This window comes from Podarcis raffonei, chromosome 6 (assembly GCF_027172205.1).
Source record: "Podarcis raffonei isolate rPodRaf1 chromosome 6, rPodRaf1.pri, whole genome shotgun sequence".
In the NCBI taxonomy this organism is placed as follows: domain Eukaryota; kingdom Metazoa; phylum Chordata; class Lepidosauria; order Squamata; family Lacertidae; genus Podarcis; species Podarcis raffonei.
In genome coordinates, this window is record NC_070607.1 from 94,131,375 (window position 1) to 94,156,803 (window position 25,429).

At 42.1% G+C, this 25,429-nt stretch overlaps 1 protein-coding gene across 2 annotated transcripts in view; it reads right to left on the reverse strand.

The window, feature by feature from the left end:
* The window catches only part of DNAJC5 (DnaJ heat shock protein family (Hsp40) member C5), a 43,967-nt gene extending 18,646 nt beyond the window's left edge, over positions 1 to 25,321 (reverse strand). The window contains exons 1-2 of one of the 2 annotated variants that reach the window (XM_053394567.1): positions 25,130 to 25,320; positions 4,183 to 4,273 (exon numbers count right to left, since the gene is read on the reverse strand). The gene's annotated coding sequence lies outside the window, so the exon portion shown is untranslated. Of the gene's footprint in view, positions 1 to 4,182; positions 4,274 to 25,129 lie in introns of both variants that reach the window. The other variant, XM_053394568.1, reaches the window with a different exon arrangement.
* Between the last annotated feature and the right edge of the window lie 108 nt (positions 25,322 to 25,429).

Here is a 25,429-nt window from a genome sequence, read left to right on the forward strand (position 1 = left end):
AAAAGAAGCAAGAAGGAAGATGGTAAATCAACTGTGGGGCTCATATGGCATAGGGAGGTCAGATACAAGGAGGACCAGTGCTTTTTTTCTGGGGGGATACAGGGGTAAGCATATCCCTAAACCTATTGTGAATCTAAGTTTGGCCTCTTTGAGGGGCAGCATTTCAATATGAGTAGGAAAATGAGAGTACCCCTAAACATTTTATTTAGAAAAGAAGCACTGGGAAAGACTATTATGAAGAGAATGAAATGGGTAGTTGGGAAAGGGCTACCTTGGGTGGAAGCCATGGCTCAGTGGCCCAGCACATGACTGGCATGCATAAAAGACGTAGGCTGAGTCCCCAGCATTTTCAACTAAGCAACAAAACAGATCTCTCTACCTAAGACCTTGAGAGCTTGCTATCAGTAATTTATTTATTTTATTTGATGTATTAAATTTCTATACCACCCTTCATCCGAGGATTACAGGGTGGTTTACAATATGGAAGCGCATAAAATAGTAGCGAATAAAAACAACAGCCCACCCCCACAGCAGATTGTACTGGATTAGATCAATTGGGAGAAATGAATCGGAGTAAGGCAGAATCATGTGTTCCTACAAAACGAGGAGCGACCAAAATGCAATAGATGGAAACAAGCAATGAGAACAGGTGGTTGGCAGATGGAGATTAATAATGATGAGAAGATGGCCTGCATGAGACCTATGGGCATGGCAAGCTCTGTCCTATGTCCCTGAGGTGCTTCAAGTGCCTTGACAGCTCAGCAGTAGCCTCAGCATTCCCTTGTACCATTCTCCTCCCGACCACCAAAGCTGGAGAAGAGGATAATCCTCACCCTCCATCTCCAAGGTTGGAAGGAAGGCTGGGGTTCATTACACTCATCTGAGTATGATGGAACATTTGCCACAGCAAGCAGAACTGCTGGCCTATACATGCAGGAAAGGTTGTGAGACTGAAGGGGATTCCGTTCTCGCCTCTCAAAGTAATAGCTTTGTTAATTTCTGCTGGTATAGCATATTCTTATAAAATGCCAATGCCTTTTAAAATGCTAGCATCCCTTGTGGCTTGTTTTGTAGCTACACACATAAATAGCAGCACACTAATCTCTGGTATACAGAATTATGCTGCACGAAGTGCTCCCTGTAAATGCACAGGTGGCTATGAATAAGAAGCCAGCAAAGAAAGTACATGGCTCAACCAGCCAGGAATTATTCCGAGGGGGAAACGGCTCCCAGCCCCAAATCAACCATGTCAGAAGGTATGCCCGATTCTTTAAAGAAGCATTACAGAGGGATCACCAAGGGCAAACTGGTATGGCACACTTCCCAGTTTAGCACAACAGTGCTGCATCAATTCCTTTAAAAAAGAGCACAGGACAAACCCATGCCAACTCTGTTCATTGAGCTGTATAGGCTGAAATAGTCCACAGAGGTCCCAGATGCCCTCATTCGAGATAACAGGTAAAAGGCAAGTGTAGTTTCGAAGTCAATCATGTGTGAATTGCATGGGACAGATGTGCATTAGACCTCCCTGAAATCATTTCTGCAGACATAGCTAAAAGATAGCTAATAGACATAGCTAAAAGATAGCATATACTGATCCATAGCTGGTGGGGGCTTGAGTTAAGAGAGAAAAAGAGCCCATAGGTCAAGCATCTAAAGGACTATGTTAATCAATGGTAAACTAGGAGGGACCCTGACTTTATTAGACTGTTATTTCAATGTCTGTTAGTTGTGCATGTCACTCTCTATTGCTCTATCACTCTTGAGAACTTAGATGCCAATGCAGCATACCACCTTCTACCCTTCAAAACTAGCTTTGCACTCCATTACAGATTTCTCAAACTGCATGCATGACAACTACCATATTTTTCACTCCATAAGACACTTTTTTCTCCTAAAAAGTAAGGGGAAATGTCTGTGTGTCTTATGAAGCGAACGCTGCACGGAGAAGCTATGGCTCCCGTCCGTCCCTCTTCCACAGCTCGCTTTAAAGCAGCAAAGCGGGACAGGAGCCGCTTACATAGGTGTAAAGCAAGCACAGCGGGACCTCTGTAATCCCTCTGCCCCCGCATTCAGCCACCCCATTGGGATGGGTGTGCACGTGCCACCCCCTTGGGACGATACTCTTGTGGGCAACGTACCACATCCTCACAGGCGATGTGCCGCCACGCAAGACCCTCCCTCCGCCACCGGTCGCGCCGGGACAGTAGTGCCTTCCTTTGCAGAAGCGTGAAATTTGAAGGGCGGCTGTGGTTTGGTCCTTGTGTTGTGTACAAAGGTGTGAATTAGGTACGTTTAACTTTAAATGGAAATTGAATCAGATTTCTCCCTCATTCCTCCCTCATATGAAAGCCCCCAGAGCTCTCTGCAAGAAAGTCCCACTTCTTTTGGCTTTATTAAAATAATTTTGTAGGGCCATACCATACAGTCCTTAGATCTAAGGGATTCAATGTGGGAAGCTCATATATTTCCACTGCCTGCCCCCCTTACTAGGGGATAAAGTCTCTCTTCATTTGTTAATGACAGTGATGATGGTTCTTAATGCCACTGTTGACTGTTGTTCATTTTACATGGTTGAAATATTATTCTGATATACCGGTAGTTTATTAAATAGTTTAGTACAACATTTGATTCAGAATACCGTATATTTTTTTCTTGTTTTCCTCCTCTTAAAATTAGGTGCATCATATTGTCAGGTGCGTCTTATGGAGCGAAAAATATGTTAGTTGTGAAAACAAGGGATGAGTCTTGCACACCAGCACCTGTTAAATCCTGTGCATTCAAACGTTATGGTTCCAGAACTCAGGTCACATTAGATGTCAGAACTCCTTAGTCTTATTTAGTTACGGAAGTTTTTAATGACTGGTGTTTATAATGTATTTTTAATCTTTTGTTGGAAGCTGCCCAGAATGGCTGGGGAAACCCAGCCAGACAAGCGGGGTATAAATAATAAATTATCATCATCATCATCATCATCATCATTCAATTTAAAACCTAGTGATCTTAAATTCTCGAGAATAATCTTTTGTAGAATATTCTCAGGAATATTATCGATTAATGAGAATATTGTACCATTGAATGGCACTGCAAAAACCAGTTACTGTCACTAAATAAAAATATAGAAACGTCAACTGTTTAAATCAAGGCCACCTCACATGCTGCTACACATAATTGTATAGGCCTAGGTACTTTAAATGTACAAAGCATTAAAGCTACTTTCTGTAAAAAAATCATACTGTATGGCCAAGGGTATGGAATTGCTAAGAATAAGGTCATACCAAAATGGGGAGGGGGGAGGCTATTACATATATAGTTGAAATACATACGAATTCAAATGTTCATCAAATTATGTAGCTCACATTCCAGAACGAGCAATGGTGAACGACACAATGCCCAGCAATATAACTGGATCAAAAAAAATCATTATTCATTACTTACACTGGCAATATCACAGCTTGACTTATTATTTACTAGATTTTTTTAATGTGGGTTGTAAAACTGGTTCTTACATTAGAATTTACAGTTTGTGGAGAATATTGTCTGGAGAATTTTCTAGCAAAGAATATTCTCGAGAATATTCTCATTCTCCGGAGAATATTCTCACCTCACATCACTATTAAAACCTAACGTTGCAATGCACATTTTGTTATTGTAATATACTCTTTTACTGCACCTTTGAGGAATAAGAGTTCTCTGGCAATGCAACTCAGTCTCTAATGTAAAACTGCAGTTGCCCACCCTGAACTTTTGAAACAGGGATGGCGACAGGAATGAAATTAGAAGGGTTGTTTCAGTCAACTATTTAATCAATAAAATGACTCAATAATATGACAGATTACTAACTATTGCTTTTCCCAACCTGTAGTGCCAGTGCGGGATCAAACATACAGTCTACCAGCTTAATGTTAATTAAGAATAAAAGTTAAAATCTGGCAACTTTCAAGCACAGCTCAACTCGTGTACAACATCTTTATAAGGCTAATCCGAGATACAGTCCTTGCAACTAGTGCTAACTAGAAAGAATTCTCATCCTCCACTTCTACCAACTCCCACAAAGCAATGATGGAATCTCTCTACCTGCTGCATTTGAAGGGAACCAAACTGCTTTCTGCTCCTGCCACATCATCTGCCAGAGAGCTGAGATTTTCAAACTCTTAACAGAGGTTAAGAAGCTTCACTTGCCTTAACAAATCCGTCCTTATGAAACAGCCGAGCTAGATCCTAGATGTGGGATCCTAAAAATTCAGCCTTCAGGTTCCAGAACAGGATTCTCCTAAGGACAAAGCACAGGTAAACAACAATATATCAGATTGCTAATAATACACTGTGTGTTGGGAGAACAAAGATGGGGCAGAGAATATTTAACAATGTCAAATGTTTATAATCACACTAATCTAATTCTTTCTTGCTTAATAATAACTGATTTAAATGATCCAGAAGACAGTTTTATGACTTTATTCATTGACAGAAAAATATAATCTCCAACAACTGTAGTTTGCATTGCTAATGCATGCAAATTTCTACAGGCAACTAGGAATGATGGGTGACTTGGACTTCCCATTGATGTGAAGCCTCTTACAGCACTAGACTCCGATATGGTCAGTGATAATGTACAGCAGCTGCTAATTTGTGCAATTGATTAGAACAAGCAGAATCAGATGAGCGAAATGACTGCAACCTTTCAGCAAAATCCCACATGAAAGATTTTAAAACATGAACTAAAAGGGTTTGGCAAGAACCTTTGGCCTTTGCCACATGAAATACTCTTACAAGTAACCCTAAAGAAAAAGGCATTTCAAGTGATACAAGCAAGTGTATCCCATTGTTCTAGTGGTTGGCATCTGTCTGTCTCGGTAGACAGCAGAGGGGTGCACCTTTGGGGGTGAAATCAAACTGCTGAAAGGTCGCAGCGCCTGCTGTGGCTGTAGAGACCAATATGGGAGAGACAAGTTTTGTTGCAGCTGGGGCAGTTGAAGGTGCCCGGTTGTGCTGCTGCAGATCCACCATGGTGTTTCATTGTTCTGGTTACACTTAGATTAAATGGCTGGTTAACAAATTACATCAAAAGGTAATACACCATGAGGTTTTGTGGTGAAATCTGTAATGTGCAATGAGGTTCCATGCATTAGTTTCACTGTAGAAAACAATGCTGTGGGTTGTCAGAGCCACAGACAGCTCTCTCTCTGTTTTCATGATTGAGAATGCATGATGATGTAATTAATTAGCCATCCAGCTAAAATTAAAAAGGAATAAAACTAGATTATTATTTTTAATGGCAGCTAATGGGTGTAAAGGACAATAAATGTTAGTAGCGAGATAAGAAGGAAACTCAAGACTGTCATTTAGGTTACAGCTTACATGTATTTATGTAAAATCATGACTGTGCCCATTGACATCTTGAAATTGGTAAGCTAATGAACACCTTAGTGAGATAAAAGGCTATTTATTCCTATTCAGATCACAGGTGATTAAACTGAAATTCATTATCAGTTGTATTTCAGGAGTTTCACACTGGAGTCTCCCTTTGAAGTATCTGTGCTTAAGAATAGCCACCTTAAGGTCAGTAACAGTGTTCCTGGGAGGTTGTAATGGTCTCCTACTGGTTTCTATTGCCCTTTTTATGTCAGTTTTTTGTCTATTTACCATCAATGATGCTTAATGCACATGTCAGCAAGGAAGGAGCACATAGCCTCCCTGCTAGGATGGAACCGTCTCAGATCCCAGCCTACTGACAGAGGTTTGGATTAAAATAAAGCTCTGTGTTTACTGAATAATCTTTTTGTTGTTTCAAATACTCTGACTATATTTTCATAAACTGCATTTTATACAGTGAAGAGATTGGTCCCTCCCCTCCACACACATCCAAATGAGAGGAGAAAAATCACAATTCAGCGTTAATGCTTTGAAATCTACTTTTCTTCAGTTCCTCCATTTGCACAGAATTTCTGACTGCACTAAAACTGCAGGTTCTACAATCACATATTTTTCTTTAAACTCATATTACTTGCCTTGAAATTAATAAAGTATGTTCATATGCTAGAGGGGCAGCAGGTATACAGAAAAAATTATTGTCATCTTAGGTTGCTAACAGCAACACTTGGCCTTTAAAAAACTGATTGATTTGTTGTCAGCTATGCCTGATGCTATTAACAGATGGAGGGGAAACTAAATTCTACTCACAAGTAGACACACTAAAGTTAGTGGTTCCAAGTTAGTCACATCCACTTATTTCAATGGATCTACTCAAAGTATGACTAACAATGGATACAACCCAATGACAATATTAAATATTGTTGCTATAATAAATTTTGAAACATGAAAGTATTTTATCATATTTTTTACCCAGCATCTCCTCCCATAAGAGCCCAGAGTGGTACAAAATTAGATAAAAACAATCTAATTAAAATACTGTTAAGAAGCATTTTTATGTGGGTATCAGTAAAAGAGTTTATACATGCAGTACAAAAAAACAATGAATAATAGGTTATCAGCCCAAATCATCCTTGCCAAAGGTCCAGGCAAACAGGTACATTTTAAACTGTCAATGAAATTACACCACCATAGGAGACAAACACAATTCTACAGGGGGAGAGGTCCAAAGTCAGGGTGTTCCCTGCGGCGGTGACTTAATAGGCCATGCCCAATGGTGGGGCTATGAATAAGGCCTCCATCACAAGATCTTAAGGCACAAGTCAACAAGTATTGGAAAAGATGCTTCTATAAGTACTAAGGCCCTAAGTTGTCCAGGGCTTTTAATACTAAAGCTAACACCTTGAACAGGAACCAATAGCTCAGAGGCAACCAGTGCCATGCTTTCAGGATTGGCATTATGTGATCCTACTTTGTTGCCCCGTTTATTGGCCCTAATGAAGCCAGTCACTGCCCCCAGACACCACTTAGGACCTGAATAGTCTCTCCTGATTCAGATGAAATTCAGAGATGTAACTTGGTATCAGCAGCATACCAGTATTCCAGTTAGTAATGCAGTCCTTCCTGTTTCAACGACCCAAACTTCTTATATAGTGGAAATATTGGACATTTCTACAGCCAAGTTCAGCATGCCAGGTTTTAAATTATGGACATGTTCATCAGCATCAGAAGCAAACTGCTAGCATCATCAGGCTGGCCGACCTCTTTCAGAATAGATCCCAAGTGAGAAATGTTTGCCTCAAAACTATTTTTCAGCAGACCTTGGAGCTTTGTATCAAGCCTAAACAACCTTGCCTTCACCCAGAGGAAATAACACTGTTGAATCATATCAAGTACTGTCAAATCATAACATGGAGAGAGACACAACACAAAAAGATTTGTTTGGTTGATTCAAATCATCCTTACTGCTTTCTGGGTGCTCTGTTGCTGAGCTCTTTTGAGAAATCCACATGGGAAAAGGCAATGGCCAGGTCTTCACATCATAGTAAGTGTGAGAGTGTGTCTTATCATGACCATATACACGTTGGCTGTCCACAAAGAGCCTGCAGTCACTTTGCTCCCCCCAGAATTTTTAGTTCAGCACAGGATGGTAACTCAACCAAGATTTAGCTTACAGTGTTGTGCAAACCCAGGATTGCGTTTAAAGTCTCTCCTCCTCAACCTTGGCTACAAATCATGGTTTAGGAGGAAATACTTTAACGGCAATATTGGGTTCAGATGACACAGTATGCCTACCCTTGGATTATTTGCCAGTCCAACCTGGCGGTTGCCTTCTTCACATGAAACAGCGTATATATACACTAAGCTATAGTACATCTTAGCGTGATATATGAACATGACCAATCTGTGTGTTTAGTGGGTCTCTTGGCCTAGAAACACACTATGAGAAGCTGAGGATCCAGAGTTGTTGAAACTCATTTTTATTAGGTAAAAGGTTATGTTTCCATCACCTAATTGGAGCAATCTAGTACATACACATGCACACAATTTTTCAGCTTAATTATGGCCCCCAACTAGCTCACACTAAGACATATTTTTAACCATCATCATTAACCTTGTTTCACAGGTTACACAGACTCTTGTGACAAGTTTAACTACCGCTGCCCAAATGTTGTTGCTCTAATAAGCTTAGTGGATTAAAATTTAGCCATTTAAGTCTAATTGACCAACTTCTTATAAAGGCCTGTGACCTTGTACTCCATGTACATATGACACACTGATATTGAGTACAAGTAGACATAAGAGGGACATCACACCGTCATGCTTTGGGGGCAGAATGATTTAAACCACACCTTGGGGTGGTTTGGGACTCCTCCAAGTGCACTTTGTCCCTGAAACAGCTTTTGCCTCTCCTGTCAGAAGTGAACTCACCCCCACCCTGAAAACACTGGTAAAAAGCATTGAGGGAGCGAACAATGCAAGGTGGAGAGTTTAGTTACCTCTCATGCTGCGCATGAAAGGCTCCCTCCTTATGCACACTCTGAAGGGATTCAGTAGTAACCCAAGCATCCTTCACCCCCCCACCCCCACTGGGAGGGGCTTTCACCAAAGGTAGAATAGCAGTTACCATAGCAAGTAGCATTCAAACTCTTATATGACACTACAAAAATTAAGATGTTAAAGAAATTAAAGATTCGGGTAGGTAGCCGTGTTGGTCTGATGCAGTAGAAATATATATAAAAAATAAATAAATTGTCTAGTAGCACCTTAGAGACCAACTAAGTTTGTTCTTGGTATGAGCTTTCGTGTGCATGCACACTTCTTCAGATAATTTAAAGAAATTAAATTATTTAGAAAGTCCCAAAGCCTTCCATTTCACAGACTAAATTACGGAATTGGTTAAATGAAAGAACCAATGAAGTCTTTCTTTTGGGGAAAGTTATTAAAAGAAAAACACAAGTCATCTAGAAGAGAGCGCTTTAAGCTGGGCTGCCTATTGACTTATTTCTAAAATAAGTTTTTTTAAAAAACTACATTAGGATTCTAATATAAAAAGCAAGCAGAAACGGAACTAAAGAAAACGAACATGTTGCCTCCCAGCAATGACAGGCATTAATATCATACAGGTGGCTTTGAGTGGATGCTGGCTAGTTTTTAATATATCAAAACCATGCAAGAGTTAAGGCAGCATATTATCACCTCAAACAGTGTAGCTAAATATCCCAAAAAAGCTGGGACCTAATTAAATATGTAACCAGCCCAGGTTATGAAAAAACAGTGCCAAGGTAATATAGATGGTTCATATCCTTCCGAAGGAAAGTATCCTGTCAGGAGAAAAAGAAATAAAGTACTTCTATGTACTGAGAAAGAAAAAGTCAGCAGAAACCCACTTGGAATAGCCTAAAGATGGAAGGTAAGAAACAACTATAGCTACAAAGACACGAAGAACTGTTGTTATTTGACCTAAATATGAATTATATATAAAATCTAAAGCTGAAACCTCCACTACAATAGGAACATGTCAAAATACATTAGCAATATACTGTTTATTCTATCAGCTAAACAGCAGATACACGCCTGCTGCTCGAGAGCCGTTTGACTGACGTGATCCTGAAACCCGCCTGCTCGCATAAAAAGCCTAATGCTTTATTCTGCCCTAGAATCACCAGATTATGAATGTGAAACGAGAGCGCTAAGAGCACAGCTCAGAAGCTGTGACATCAGCAGCACCAGCAGAGTCAGAGTGACTTCATGAGACTGCGCACCACGGGCAGCAGCGAGAGGCCTGGCAGGGTGTCAAGTGCGCAAGAGGATGCGCCTCCAATGTGGGTAAGCTACACTAATACCGGAGCAGTCTTTCCAAATGTAGTAGCAAAGGAAACATCCGGCCAGGACCGATGCAAAGCAATTTATACTGTAGGTGATGGTTTTTCCTTTTCAAAGGTGTGATTAACAGAACTGGCTGTGTACGGTGTCTTGAAGCAAAATCTCTTCACAATGAGCTGCAAACAAGGAAGCAGATTTCTGTTTCTACGATGGAACGTCACCCTCCTCTGTGCTCCCCGTTCCCATGCACCCTGTTCCAATGGGTTTTGGGACCCTTCCGGTGAAGGTAAGAATAAGCTCCAGCAACTAAAATGGCAGTCAACATTTTCATTTTTGGAAAACTTAGAAGTTTCCCCACCCCCCTTTTTCCTCTAACTCACTAGGACACCTTCAAAATACCGGAATCTCAGGCACACGTCGGGCCAATGATTTATATGCATACATTATAGATGCATCAGACAAGAGTGAAAGAAAAACACGCTCCCTCCTTAAGTTTGGTTTGCTGGTTTTTTGAGAAAGGAGGCTGTTTGCAAAGGGCAAGGATGCTAGGTGGAAGTGTGAATCATACTATTTAATGTGCAATGTTTCCTTATAGCAAAAGACCAAGGGAGAGATTTCAGAACAGCAACCATGTTAGCACATGTTACTAACAAGTGATTCTGGCATGCATTTTAATATGCAGCTTTATTATATATTTTAAACTGTTGGTTTTACTTATATATTTTTAGTTTAACTTGCTTTTAGCTTCTGACTTTTATAAGTAACTTTAACAGATATTTTATATTTTATGTACCAAGCTCCCATGGATGTAACTCAGGATTCTAGTAAAAAAAAGCAGAGTAGCTCCTGTCAGCCTTAAGCCTGTCTGCCTCTGTTCTACAACCAGGAACTTCTCTACTCTACCATAAGGGGATGACTACTTTAAACAGATAAAACCACTAAATAAGATCTGCAAGAACAAAAATATGACGTGACTGATCCCTTGATGGTCCAGCTCTAGGCAAAGGACAGATAAGGACACAGAAGTTCCTGTGGGAGGTTCAAGACAGAAAACAACACATGCTTAATTCATTGAATTCTTCATCACAGGATGTTGGAAAGACCATCAGCATATCCTGACTTTTAAAAAGGATGACACAGAAGTATGGAGCTGTATCAAATACTACTGGTCACACAACCTATAAAAAGGACCCCATGTTTGTAAGAGGGCCAGTCCCAAAATACTCTGGGGTAGATGAAAGTGTTGCTGCTCAAAGGTGAATCTCAACCAGCCAACTTTATTTGGAATGGTGGGAGATTAGTGGCTTAGTGAACAGAGTGCAGGCCTGCAAGGAAGAATGGGTATTCCAATAAGACTATGAATGAGGTTAGGCTGTCAAACTTGATGGCAGCTCCGGAAATAAAGAGTGAGGAGTCACTTAGTGCTAAATGGGGACTGAAGGCGGTTGAGAGTAAAGGATTCAAAGACTATGTTTAGAAGACTTCAAACTCTTCGCAGAGTGCAAAAGGGTTTTTTCCTTCTGGTTCCTGGTATTGCCTATGAGAACAATACAATTGAGAAATTCTTACATGTCACTGAGAAGAACAAGACCACTGAGTCGAAGGTTTACCCCAGTGCTTATCTCATGGGAGGGTAAGCGTTGGACACCATCTATTTTAGATATTATATTGCTACCAGTTTGTGTGCTAAATAGCTTTCTCCTCAATCAATGGGGCACACGGTCCGTACCAAGTGACCTGCCATGGGGCAAACGTCAGCTTGGGGAGGATATATTTTAATTGGTAAAATGACTGGAAGGGGAGGGTTAAACTCACACTCCTCCCGCATCTCCACTGTTTCAATCCGATTTGGAACTTTCCAAAGTGCTATTAACTTTTTTAAAAAACCCAGACAAACAAACAGCGAGAGATCCTGTTCACCAATCTCTAGTCCTGCCATAAGTCAGAAGGTACCAGAATATTTTGACATGTAAGACAGGATACAAGGAGGTAAAGCCTGGATCATCATTCCAACTGCAAAACAAAGGAAGGTGAATTGAAGTGGCACTGGGTAGAAGGGAAGAAGGGTGTTTAGGCAGGAATGTGTCTAGGCAAAGTACACACAGAGAAAGAGGAGCTCAGTTCCCATCCTGCCAGCTGTTTTAGTTTCTTCTGCACAAGGGAAACCGAATCACACACTACAGTGCAATGTTCATGAATTTTTGTAAGGGTGTGGCATTCAAAAGATTCTAACCTTAGCTGTGCTTTTTTGCCACTTCAAGTTTCTTCAAGTTTTACAATGCCTGTAAGAAAAGTGTGCATTGTGGTCAAATACTACCAGGCAATGCAAGCTCATAAATGAGATAAAGTGTCCTGCACTGCATGTACTGTTTGATGAGATATTCTTTCCTTTCATTTTCTCCCATTCCTTTGGCTTAGAAACAGAGTACAGTGGAACCTCTACTTACGGATGTAATCAGTTCCGGAGGTCCGTCTGTAAGTCGATCCGGCAATCGCTTCTGCGCATGCGCAAATGGCAGAAGCCGTTTCTGCGGGTGTGTGAATGACGGCAAACCCGGTATTTACTTCCGGGTTTGCCGTGGTCACAACTTGGATTGGGCCCAAGTAGAGGCGGTCGTAAGTAGAGGTTCTACTGTATTCAGGTTTAGAGCACTGCACCCAGGCTTAACAAAAAAACAAGGGCTGCAAGGCTGAGGAAATATTTCAGGTTTCTGGACAACCTGGAGATTATTCCAGCCTGGCCCCACACAAACACCATTAAATATATGGCTGTACTCAGAAAAAGTTAGCAGAGAATTCAGAAATGCCTATGTTAGGGATCAAATATATTTCAAATTTCTGTCAAGTAAGATTAACAGTAATAGCCAACTAAGTCTTATTTTTAGTTTCTTTCTCGCTATATGTAAAATAAATAAATATCACCTTAGAAATTTTGAAAGTGGTAGCAACAATATTCCCTTGGGTACTTAACATAATATATTGCTGATTTATGAGCACGCTGGGTACTGCATTTTCTAAGGAACACTGAATCTCAGTACAAATGTTACACTTAATCATGGTACCAATACCCTGGATGTTGCCTTAACCCTGGATGACTCCAAACTTACAATGTATTTTGGAGAGGACCTATAGGGACTCCTATCACACCTAACCAGTATCCATGCTGGCAGGACCTGCTGGAAGCTGAGCATCCAAGAATCTATGGAACGCCACAAGTTCCTGTTAGTTTGCATTTCTTAGTACAGGAGGTATTGACCTGATGTGTAGAAATCTTTCCTATTCTAATTAATTCAAGAAGGTTCTGGAAGCTTTGTGTGTGAAAGAAACAAGCAGAAGGTTCATGATGTTTGGGTTACTCCTTTGGAGAAACTGAGTACAGCTGGCTTAAGCTGGTTCTGTTATCTCTTTCCGGCAAGGTCATGCTGACTATGATAATAAGGCCAGAAGAAGCATGGGTTTCACTTTCTCTTTCTATCTCTTTTCCTTCTGGTGTGGTGTTCTGTACATAGTATGATTAATGTTGAGGTTTAGACATTATAAGTTATTGTAAGTTTAAGATAAGTCTGCTGCAGCTGGATTTCTTACGGGCAGTGCCAATCCTGAATGTATTGGATTTGTGACCATGATGCTCATTTGCCTTCAGTAGCAGTAAAGCTCTGCTGGATGAAATTAATTGCCTCTGGTCTACTTTTTTGGGAATCCTGCAACATGTTTAAGTTTTTACTCTGCTAACTATACATCGGAGTTCTGCTCTGAATCAAGAATGAGTAGAACTCCGTGACAGTTCCTACCCCTGCATTAAGCAATAGTTTATTACAAGCCAAGACCATAAATCAGTTTCAATCCTTCCTTCTTTTATAAACCACCATTAAAGCTGACCATAGTTTGTCCTTTCCAGCTATAACAATAAACAGAGGTTAGAGGAAAAACAGGAAGCAGGTGCTTCCAGTCCCCAAAGACAGGAGCAAGCCCAAGGCTCCCTCACATAGCACGAAACTGCAGTTTATCATTATATCCAAGTTGGGTCATGGAAGCCACTGGTTACTTTACTGAGCTAAGTCTTGCCCTTGAGAGCATACAAAAGTCAACCATGAAACTTGTCACCTGCAAGCATAGAGGCTGGGTAAGGGGGGCAACAGTTTTTCATACTTCCCTCAATGAAGCAGATGCTTAACTACTTCATGAAGATTCACTTCAAGGGAGGTACTTGGAAGCAGTCCTTAACCTAGGTTTTCTATTGAGGTATAATAAACATCTAATCTGGCCTTGACACCTGAAATATAGATTTTTAGGGCCTACCCTATTCTTGTGGCTATAATTCATTTTAGACTGTTTCAAATACTGAATTTTAAATTGCTGTACCCTGCTCCGAGGCCTGGTGTGGTAAGTAAGAAATTGAATAAACAGCAGTCAAGGAAAATAAACCACAGTTCAGCATTATGCCTGCAAGAATAACTGCTGCCAGGCTTTTAATAAACACAAACTACCAGGTTTCAGAGAAGCATCAATTACCTGAGTGACAGGAGTACTGCAACTCTAAAACAGTTTATTTTGTTTATTTTTCCACTTACGCTATAGTTAATGCACTGTATCAAAGTGTGAAGTAACTGTGCCTATAGTGAACTTTCATGTCTGACCAGTTACAAGTACCTAGCAAGAAATCTCATAGTGCTTTGGACAAGGGGTTGATGCAACACCACCAAAATAAGATTAAAATGTGAATTTAAAAAAGGGAGTGGTGACTATGAAAGAAAGCTAAAATGAAACCTTCCAATTCAAAATTTGACGGGATTCAGAATACAAAAGCTGTCTAGTCCAAAATTTAAAAGCTTGAAGATAAATTGAGGTCTCAAAATCTTAATTAAATTATGAAATATCACTTTCATTTCAGCTGGCTGTCTAAAGCTTTGAGACTGGCAGTTTTTAAATTCTTCAGTGCTAGGATGCCTTAAGCACCTACTATACTATTAGGCACAATCTTATCAGCATCCTTGCAAGTGCTATTACAGTACTGCCTGTGAACTCAATTCCACCGATATTCTGCGGCAGCAGTTCTCAGACTATATCCATGCTAGGACATCTCCCTCCTTGGTGCTCATTTCCCCAAAAGTGCTTCATTCAGCAGGTTGTCAGGTCTACGGACAGCTGGTGATTCATGGACCATTTTTAGCATACTTGCTTTTTAGCAGCCCCTGTTAGTAACCAGACTGGCAACTATGCAAGATATTTTATCTGGGAAAGTTTTGGAATTAAAGACTATGTTACATAAGCGAGACAGTGTTAGTCCTGCATTTGGCATCCTTAAAACATGTTACTACCCCACACACACACCAAAACAGCATGTACAACAGGAAACAGGAAGGCAACATTTCACCAGCAGGATTTTACTTTGTAAATTAACCGTAACACCACATGGGAGAGACAGGACCTTCTTTCATATTTGAAACAATAAAGGCTAGTCTCAGTTCTGCATACTTGTACTGTGTCCAGTTCTGGGCACCACAATTTAAGGAGGATACTGATAAGCTGGAACGTCACAAGGAAGATGGAACAAGCTTTGTTTTCTTCTGCTCCAGAGGGTAGGACCCAAATCAATGGCTTCAAGTTAAAAGAAAGGAGATTCCACTAAGCATGAGGAAGAACTTTCTGATGGCTAAGAGCTGTTTGACAATGGAATGGACTCCCTCAGAAAGTGGCAGACTCTGGGAGGTTTTTAAGCAGAGGTTGGATGGCTATTTGTCATGGATGAGATTCCTGCATTGCAGGGTGCTGGACTTTATTTATTTTATTCTTTTTTCTTTTTCATTCATTACATACATCTCAAATTCTTAACATTTACTATATATTCCTCCCTCCCTCCCCTCCAAGACTTCCCCCAACTTGTGCTTCTGGTTTGTTTCTATTTTCACCCACTTTGCTATCTCTCAACAGAAAAAGTTATTAATAACATAACATCAAACCTAAAAACCTAAAAATAAAAGTAAATACACCATCCTATTTCACTATCTTCTAAACATTTTCTGATGCTGATAATGTGGATGTTTATTTAAATCCTGCCATCAAGTCTATTGACTTTCTTTGTTTCTGCAAATATAATATGAATGGTTCCCAATCTTTTTCAAAATCTCTGTTGTCTTTCTGGAAATCTCTATCTGTCATTTTTGCCAGTTCTGCAGGGTGCTGGACTTGATGATCCTTGGGATCCCTTCCAACTAACTCTACAATTCTGTGAAGTACACAAAACAAGCAGATTTCTTGTTGCTTTCATTCAATTGGCAGATGGCGAAGAAAACTGGGACATGTCTCATTTCTATAAGATTTTTAAATCTGATATAGTTACGCACAACTGTCGGAAATAATAAATGAGCTGCTTGGGGGGCGGGGAAAGGTGAAAAGACAAATAATGAGAATCTTCAAAGATGGACTACATACCGTATTTTTCGCCCTATAGGACGCACTTTTCCCCCTCCAAAAATGAAGGGGAAATGTGTGTGCGTCCTATGGGGTGAATGCAGGCTTTCGCTGAAGCCTGGAGAGCGAGGGGGGTCGGTGCAGCTCTCCCACGGCTAGCGGAGAGCTTGCCTGCACCCAGAAGCTTGGGGCGCGCTGAGCTCAGCACACCCCAAGTTTCGCGACTTCGTGCAGCTCTCCCACGGCTTGCGGATAGCAGCCTGTTCTGGGGGCTGGGATTGGGGGAAGCTCGGGCTTCCCCCGCCCCAGCCCCGCACCTGGGGGGGGGGAATAATTTTTTTTTCTTTATTTCCTTACAAAAAAACTAGGTGCGTCCTATGGGCCGGTGCGTCCTATGGGGCGAAAAATACGGTACTTCTTTTTGTTACTCGATTCCTTGCTTTCAGTGTTTTATTTATTTATTAAATTGATATCCCACCTTTCCTCCAAAAGGAGCCCAGAGCAGCAAACAAGTGCTTTTAAAAAATCTTAAAAGCAAATCCAATACAGATGTAGACTAACATATCTGCAAGTTTGCCACCACATTTTCAAATTTATCTCTACAACTATGGCTTGTTCCTGCCCTGCTTCCTCACACATTGTATTCAAGCTAGCATCCTCAACACTGTACTCAGAGCATGTAGCAAACAAGGAAAAACACCAACCTCCCTTAATAACCTGTTTCCCCAAGGCTAACAAACCTGGGGTAACACACTGATAAGCAAGAGAAAAGAGAAAGAATTGACACTAACTCTGAACCTGCTCTGTAAATTTTTTTACTTCAATGTAATACGGTCTTATGCACACCTCTCTATGGAAATCTTTTCAAAAGGCTGCCCATGTCTGGAAAAGGACAGAGCTACATATTACAAATGTTTGCATGTAACTCATTGTAATGGCTGTTCCCTACCACCAACACCCAAAAAAGGATCTCCATGAGGAAGTCATGCCTAGCAGAGAAATAGCAAGGGAAGGGGGGGGGAATACTAATCTTTTCTCCACCCACTTTTCTGCTCGGAATCACCCACCAATCTGGCCACCCTTCAAGCTAGGCTCCAAACATCTGCTTACTGCCCCCAAAACGCATTTGATATCCTGCAAGGGAAATGTGACTGGGAGCGGGTGACCTGGAGAAGAAACACAGCAGGTAGAGAATGGGTTATACACCTCCTCTCTGCCCTCCTATTTTATCACACACACCCAAAGCTGATTTTTCAAAGATAAAGGAGCCATCAGGAGTAGAATCCAGTAACTCTTGAGTCTGGGTACCCTAAAACTCCACTTCAGATAGAAGAAGAAGAAGAAGAAGAAGAAGAAGAAGAAGAAGAAGAAGAAGAATAGTAGTAGTAGTAGTTTGGATTTCATATCCCGCTTTATCACTACCCGAAGGAGTCTCAAAGCAGCTAACATTCTCCTTTCCCTTCCTCCCCCATAACAAACACTCTGTGAGGTGAGTGGGGCTGAGAGACTTCAAAGAAGTGTGACCAGCCCAAGGTCACCCAGCAGCTGCATGTGGAAGAGCGGAGACACGAACCCAGTTCACCAGATTATGAGTCTACCGCTCGTAAGGAAACCAAGCTCAAGATTTCATTATTCCATGCTGGACAGCTCCAAGAGGAGTATACCTACCATGCACCCTACATTTTCTGGACACAGGATTCTGCAGGCTTAACTGAAACAGTCTTTCTACATTAAGTACAGGTGAAACCCATAAGGAATGAAAAAGAAAACAATGTTGGAGATTGCTGGTGTGTCAAGTTTCACAGTTTAAGCAAATTAATGTATTACATAGTTGAGAAACAAAATAAAAAAATTCCTTCCAGTAGCACCTTAGAGACCAACTAAGTTTGCTATTGGTATGAGCTTTGAAGAAGTGTGCATGCATATGAAAGTTCATACCAATGACAAACTTAGTTGGCCTCTAAGGTGCTACTGGAAGGAATTTTTTCATTTTGTTTCGACTGCAGCAGACCAACACCACGTGGGACCTACCTACCTATAGTTGAGAAATATAATTCTCATCCTAATTACTAAGTGTGTAAAACTGACATTCCATGCACCACCACTGCAAAGAGAACATATTGCCAAGCAGTTATATGTCTCCTACATCACCTTCTCCTTCAAAAGATTCCCCAGCAGGTCAACAAACTGCTTGCAAATTCTACATTTTATAAGAAATTTCATAGCTTAGTCCTAATGCACTAGTGGGTCACAAGCCCAAGGTCAGAAGCCATTATGTGAGCATGGCAGAGACAGTAAATGGAGCTCCAGAGGCACAAATGCTTAGAATCTGAATGCAACAGTAAATGCCACCATGATTCAATTAAACATACCAAGAATGTGTTTGTGCTTTCCAACTCCTGGACTTCTTTACGGACTACTCAAAATTGAAAGTGAGCAAAAATAATGAGCATAAAATGGATTAACTGGCATACATAATTTAAAAAGAACTGCTGGTTTGACAGTTTAAGTAACAAAAACTTAAAAATCTGATTCTTTACTTCATCTTTTTGTCATTAGCTAAAAGCAACCAACAACCAACAATTTCCATGGATACATTTGCAGATGCCTCAAGACATGACTTAGAAAATTACTTTATTCAGCAAGTCAGCATTTCACGATCAGCTATGTCAGAGGTAAATGTGTTAACAGCTATTTGCATTTTTTGGAGTAAATAATCTTATAAGACTGCAGTCAGAGATTTGATGTCATCAGCTTACCATCCTCAATTTCAAGAAGCTGCTCCAAACATCAAAACAAAAATATCCAAATGTAATTTTTAAAAACAATAATAATAAATGTTCTGATGTACTCAACAGCCTGTTCAGACTGGAAGTAGTTGCAACAACACACACAGGAAACACACAGTGCTGCGTGTGACACCTTTTCCATAACACGTAGGTATGGCAACACATAACAGGTGGTGGGAGAAACTCAACATGGGGTTGTCATTTTCAGCAGCACACCAGTGATCAATGTCATATTTAGTCCCACCCCAATTTATGACTATTATTCAGCAAGTCTTTGCATAAGACACAACCAGCATCTGTTCCTGAATGGCTTTGGCATGCATTTTGTTTCTGGAGCATACTAGGATGGGGTTTTTTTTGGGGGGGGTCGCTCTTATGAGTTATCTAAGAGATAAGAGAAGGCAATTAACCCACCAGAGTACAATTAAATGCTGCTGTAAACTAATGAATCAAATCTCTTAAGGCAATTTGCAAAGATATTGCACTGATAAGAATGAAAATATGCTCAGGTACCATTTAATAAAATCAAAATTAGTTAAAAATGGGATGCTATGGCACAAAAGTTAACAGCCACTATAACTCCTGATAATTGAAGTGTCATCACATGTGTTCAAGTCAGGAATCAACAGACCTACGTTTTACTCATTTTGACTACTGTTTTGGATGGATTTTTTGCACGGACAGTGATAATCCGAAAATAACTTTGAGAAAACATGCATTATAAAAGCATTTGCATAGTTAAATTTGAATATGTATGCAGAGTTTGTGCTGTTGTATCTTTAACTTTGATTTAAATACATGTTGATATAAATAAATATAAAGTCAGAAATGCTGGTTAACTATTTTTCTGCTTTGCAGTTTGTTTAGCTTGCATAGTGTGATCTGCCAGGAACACAATTTCCTTCTGGAAAGGCGACATATAAACTGAAGCCTAATCTAAGCTGTAGATTAGAAGACAAATAGCAGGGGATTTTTAAGCCTAGAGAAAAGGTGTAGGGTGCATATTGACAATTGCCAATATTGACAATGTTAAAAAGAAAGACAGCACAAGAAACAAGGAGCTTAAATCAGAGGAAGTTGGGTTTAGCTGAACTTAACAACTTCCGAACCATATGAACAAGTGAACAAACTGCATAAAATCAGAACTGCGCAAACACCTGTTGCCCAACCCACATTTGTTAAAATAATGGGGATATAGGGAACAGAGGGGGATCAGTGGGTGAAATGTGCCTTTTTCCCCCCAGCCACTAGTTCTCACCTGCAAACGTTCCCCAAACTGTTCCCCACACACTCAGTTTGGCTTAGTTCAAGTACGAGTTTAGCTGGGCAAATCACTCATTCTCATCCAAGGGAGGGTATACTACGGACCAGAAGGATAAGAACTGGCAGATACTCCCCCTGCAAATCTCCCCACATCATCATCACTGAGGATGGTAATCCTCATGTTTCCCATATAACATTCACCTCCACACTAAGCTGGGAAATGCTGGCCATGTTCAACCTTTACTGTCACAGTATGCCTCTGAGTACCAGTTTGGGGAACCCCAAGTGGCTAGAGTAGTCAAGTCATGCTTTTGTGCTGTCCATAGGCATCTGGTTGAGCCACTTTGAGTACAGGATGCAGGATGAGATGGGTCACTGGGCTGATCCAGCAGGGCTCTGATTACAGGGGCACCTCGGGTTACATACGCTTCAGGTTACATATGCTTCAGATTACAGACTCCGCTAACCCAGAAATAGTACCTCGGGTTAAGAACTTTGCTTCAGGATGAGAACAGAAATTGTGTTCTGGCAGTGCGGCGGCAGCGGGAGGCCCCATTAGCTAAAGTGGTGCCTCAGGTTAAGAACAGCTTCAAGTTAAGAACGGACCTCCGGAACGAATTAAGTACCGTAACCAGAGGTACCACTGTATATCCTTATGGTGGGATTTCCTCCCTTACAGCTTTTCAGAAAGGGGAACAGAAGATGCCAGTCATCTAAAGTTTCTTAAGGCCAAGTCACAGTTATGGCTAGCAATCCGGTATGTGTGCTGGAGTAGCAGATGCATGCAGTCCTCACTGTACATATATGATGGGTGTCATGCACATATATGTCTTTACATACATTGACCTGAATGTTACATTCAAGTTGGTAAGAGCAACATTCTGAAGACAGATGTTTAGTTACTCTAATCATAAAGGGGTGGATTCACCAGCTACAACATTCCCCCAATAAGTCTGCTGCTTCCTGTCAGTCTCATGCTTAGCTATGTCCCTACTGGAAGAAAGAAGAGAATGCACATGCATATTCCCAGACATCCCCAACCCTGGGTGGAAGGGCAGGATAAAAACCTAACAAATAATAATATTAACTCCCACAGACAAAGCAGTCCCCTACACCCACACTCCATCGGGGGGCCTGCTACACAGTTTAAGGGCCTGTGATTTTATGATTGGCTGCCAACATCTGAATAATATAGAGTACGTACTGTCACATGCATAGACAGACGTCCCTGAGGTATACAGACTGGTGAGAAAGCCAAAAATGGTACCCTGGTTACTCGACCCAATCTGCGTTTTTATTGGAAGACACTTCCATGCTTCCATCTCTAACTCTCTAGTTCTGGCAGTGACTTCTGTTTTGCATCAGCGTCTTATCTTGCTCTGTAACTATGCTCTTCCCTACCCTCAAAGACATGGAACTGAAAGCCTGTAACATCTCAGTGTTAGAAAGGCTTACCCTTCTCTTTCAGGCACCAGTTATCAGTCTTCTGTTCAGTATTGACAAAGGCATGTGTGAGCCATCAGCTTCCATTAACCATGGCATATATAACTGAAGACAGGAAACTAGAAATAATTTCTGCGGCCACGGCAGCAGGAAATTGACACGTTATATTTCCTGGATTCTTATTTGCCCACAGATTACATTTCTATAGCACAGGGAAAGATGTCATATGTATGCATGAGAGCTCTCTCTATTTCCAAAATACAATAGAATAGTCTCAGTTTACCAGACAACACATGGGTAGATAAGAGAGGTTGGTGATAAAGCAGCCAGATCACTGGGAACCAGCAGCTGTGCAACTGAGAAGCTTCCGCTCACTAGAATAGCATGACTTAATGCACAAATGGTCACCACTCAATCCACAATCCAACATTTCACTGGAGAAACAGAGAACCAAATAAAGTTGAGAAGCTGCCTACAATAGTTTTGTACATATTTTCTTGCCCAACTGATTTCCAAACTGGCCCAGTTTTGAAAGGATGGGAAGTTACAGAGCTTAATGTGGTAAAGCAATTTAGTTGCAAATGAAAATGCCACACTATAGAGAAGTGCAGAATAAGTCCCCCACCACCTCCCAGAAGCCCACAAAGGTTTTCCCATTAAGGGCAAATTAATTTAGCTATGGCTTCAGTTTACTGAATTAAAGCATATCCTGTTGATGCAAATTTAAGAGCAACACCTTCACTTCCCACCCTGCTTCTTCCTCAATTTTAATCTCCCTTTTCAGTAGGCACAGAATAAATTAAAATGTGCTATAACCATTTGTTAATTGAATTGGCTTTATGAGAGTCTGTAAAAGAAATGAATCATGCATCACTAGCAATATTCAGTTGAACTCAAATATTCTGCTTGTCAGCACTGGCCTCCAATTAGAGGCCTGTGACCCACAAATGAGCACAGTCTAACCCAGGGGTAGCTGATGTGGTGCCTTTGAGATACTACAACTCTCATCTTCCTGAACTACTGGCCAAACTGGTTTGGGCTGATGGGAAATATAGCCCAACACTTTCTGGAGGGCTCCACATTGGCTACTTCCCTAACCTTTACATTTGTGAAGTTTTCTGTTTTGTTTCTCTTTTAAAGAAAAGGGAACAGAAAAAGACATGTATTCAGAAATCATTTAAAAGTAGCTCCTAGGTCCAACATTGGGCTTAAAGGCGGATGCCAAGTTTTACATGATTGAAAATGCATAAATACAACCATTAGCTCCTTTCTGATTCTCATCCCAAACCAGAGCTTAATTTCTTTAATGCTATATATTTGCCAAGCTCATCAGTTGATGACCAATCTAGTTCTATCTTACATTGCTTTGCTTCAGTGACCAACTGCTGTGTCATAAATGAAAGGCAACCTCACCTTTTCAGAGTCCAAGGAGAAAATTAAAGCAATAAAACAGCTTGAACAGATAAGGCAGATTTCATCTCACACTAGTTCAAAATGATGTACTGACTTTGTCTTTTACCCTTGAATACACATTATACTACAGAGCTCGCAGCCTGAGACACAGCACAAAATGCAGAGACCTACAGCAAAAGCTAGTAGTACACATTAACTGCAAACTGATACTTCGGTGGATAAAATGCAAGCAAGATGTGAAAGCTTCTAAAGTCCCTTCTGTGTCACAGCGCCAGCAGCTGGCATGGATGGCTTTCACCTCTTCCTCAGGGGGAAAACTGGCTCCAGCAACATAACATGCTCCAGTAATATGTCAAATGAATTGTTCCACCATGTCTACGACTGCAAGGTATTGATAAAGCACAGAAGAGACAACTAAGTGTTGCTCTGACTCACGGCCCTTGCTCATTTCATCCAGCAACATTTAAAGGCACTATCTGGGGGGGGTAGGCTAAAATATTTGGTGGCCACCAGTCAAAAGCAGACAAGGGAGAACGCAAATTCAACTCTCAAACTCATTTCATGGATGCAGTTAATGCATCACGTCATAAAAACTCCAATGTGCAATGATTCTGTGGAATCATCTATTAGGGAGACAAGACCTCTTGATTCTCTCCCACCCATGTCACTTGCCATTATCAATCACAGTGAATACACAGCAATCCTAAATATAAGACCATTATTTATATAATCTGTGAGCTTTTTAATCTTTAATTATCTTGGAACTGCATGAGAAGGGAGCTTGAGCACGTACCTATGATAATAGCTTTCCCTTGGCACAGAGTATATGTACGTCAGTGAAGGGATGAGGAGTTCCCCCAGCCTACCTTGGATGAAAGAGGTTCCCAAGAATAAACCACCAGCTCTCCCCTGCAGGAACTACCGCTTTTTCAACCCCATTCTCCACATTATGTGGAGGAGCACATGCATGCAGACACACACATCTGCAATAGAGCCCCACCTCACTTTCTTTTGCCCCCCTTGTAGTTTCTTCCCAATGACTTGAGGCCTTTTTCTTGGCAATCTGTCTATCAGCATTAACAGGGCTGTCCTCATCACCAGGCAGACTCTGGCGAGGGGGGGGCACATAGAGAGGATGTTATGTCATGCAGGAAGAACAGAAGCTTCCGACCCCAACACTTTCTCTTTCACAAACACCCAACGGCCCTATGCATGATCTGCCCACAGCCACCTAATTCCAGTCTCGCTTTCCTCTGTCATCCCCACCCCACCAGCAGCCCTCTCTCTGCCCTTCAACTGCACCGGCCTCCTCAGCGCAAAAGCGACCCCCCCATTCCCCTCCCCATCTCCCCTTCCTCCTCTTTTGCCAGCCCTTCCCAAACCCACCTCATCCCTTCTTTCCTCCCCAGTCCCTGGTTGAACGACCCCCCATTCCCCAGCCCACCTCCTTGCACTCCTCTTTCCCTACCCACCCCAATCTGACTACATCCCACCCCCAAAAAAACACACACCCATCTTCTTCTCCCTCTTTCCCCCCCACCTCTGGGGTGGGCCTCAATTTTCCCCTCTCTTTCACTCACCCCCTCCCCATTTCACACCCTCCTCATCCCCCCACCCTCAATGATTCCCCTCAATTCCTCCTCACCCCCCCACCCTCAACGACCCCTCCCAATTCCTCCTCATTGCCCCCCACCCTCAAACACACCCCTCCATGACTCCTCACCTTCCATTCCTCCTTACCCCCCCCACCCACAAACCTTCTTCATTCCCCCCACCCTCAGTCGCCCCTTGCCCCCCACCCTCAACGACCCCCCAATTCCTCCCCATTTCCCCCACCCTCAAACACACCATGACTCCCCTTCCATTCCTTCTTACCCCCCACCCTCAACGACCCCTCCCAATTCCTCCTCATCCCCCCCACCCTCCATTTCCCCACACGCCCCTCTTCGACGCCCCCCCCCCAATGCGCCACAGAGAGAGACCCCGAGCCCCTCCCGCAATGGCTTCTCCCTCCTCCTCCGACCGTGAGGCGCTGACAGAAAATCCGCCGCTTCCCTCCGCCTCCTCCCCCGCCTGGGCCGCCGCCGCCGCCGCCTCCGCTGCGCCCTCCTCACCTGCCGGATCCTCCGCCTCCTCCGTCGGCGTCTCCCGGCGGGCTGGGCTCGGGGGTCGGATCCTGCGCAGCTTCCTTCCTCGGGGGGAGAAGGGGGCCGGCGGCGGCGGCGGCAGCAGCACCGAGCAGAGAGAGAGAGCGAGGCGGCCGGCGAGAGGGAGCAGAACGACGACGACGCCGACCCGAGCCAGCAGCGTGCGCGCTCGCGGAGGAGGAGGAGGAGGAGGAGGAGGCTCGGGCACGCGCAGGGCTCGGGTCGGCGTCGTCTGTTCCGGAGGCTCCGCGCGCAGGGCTCGCTCCC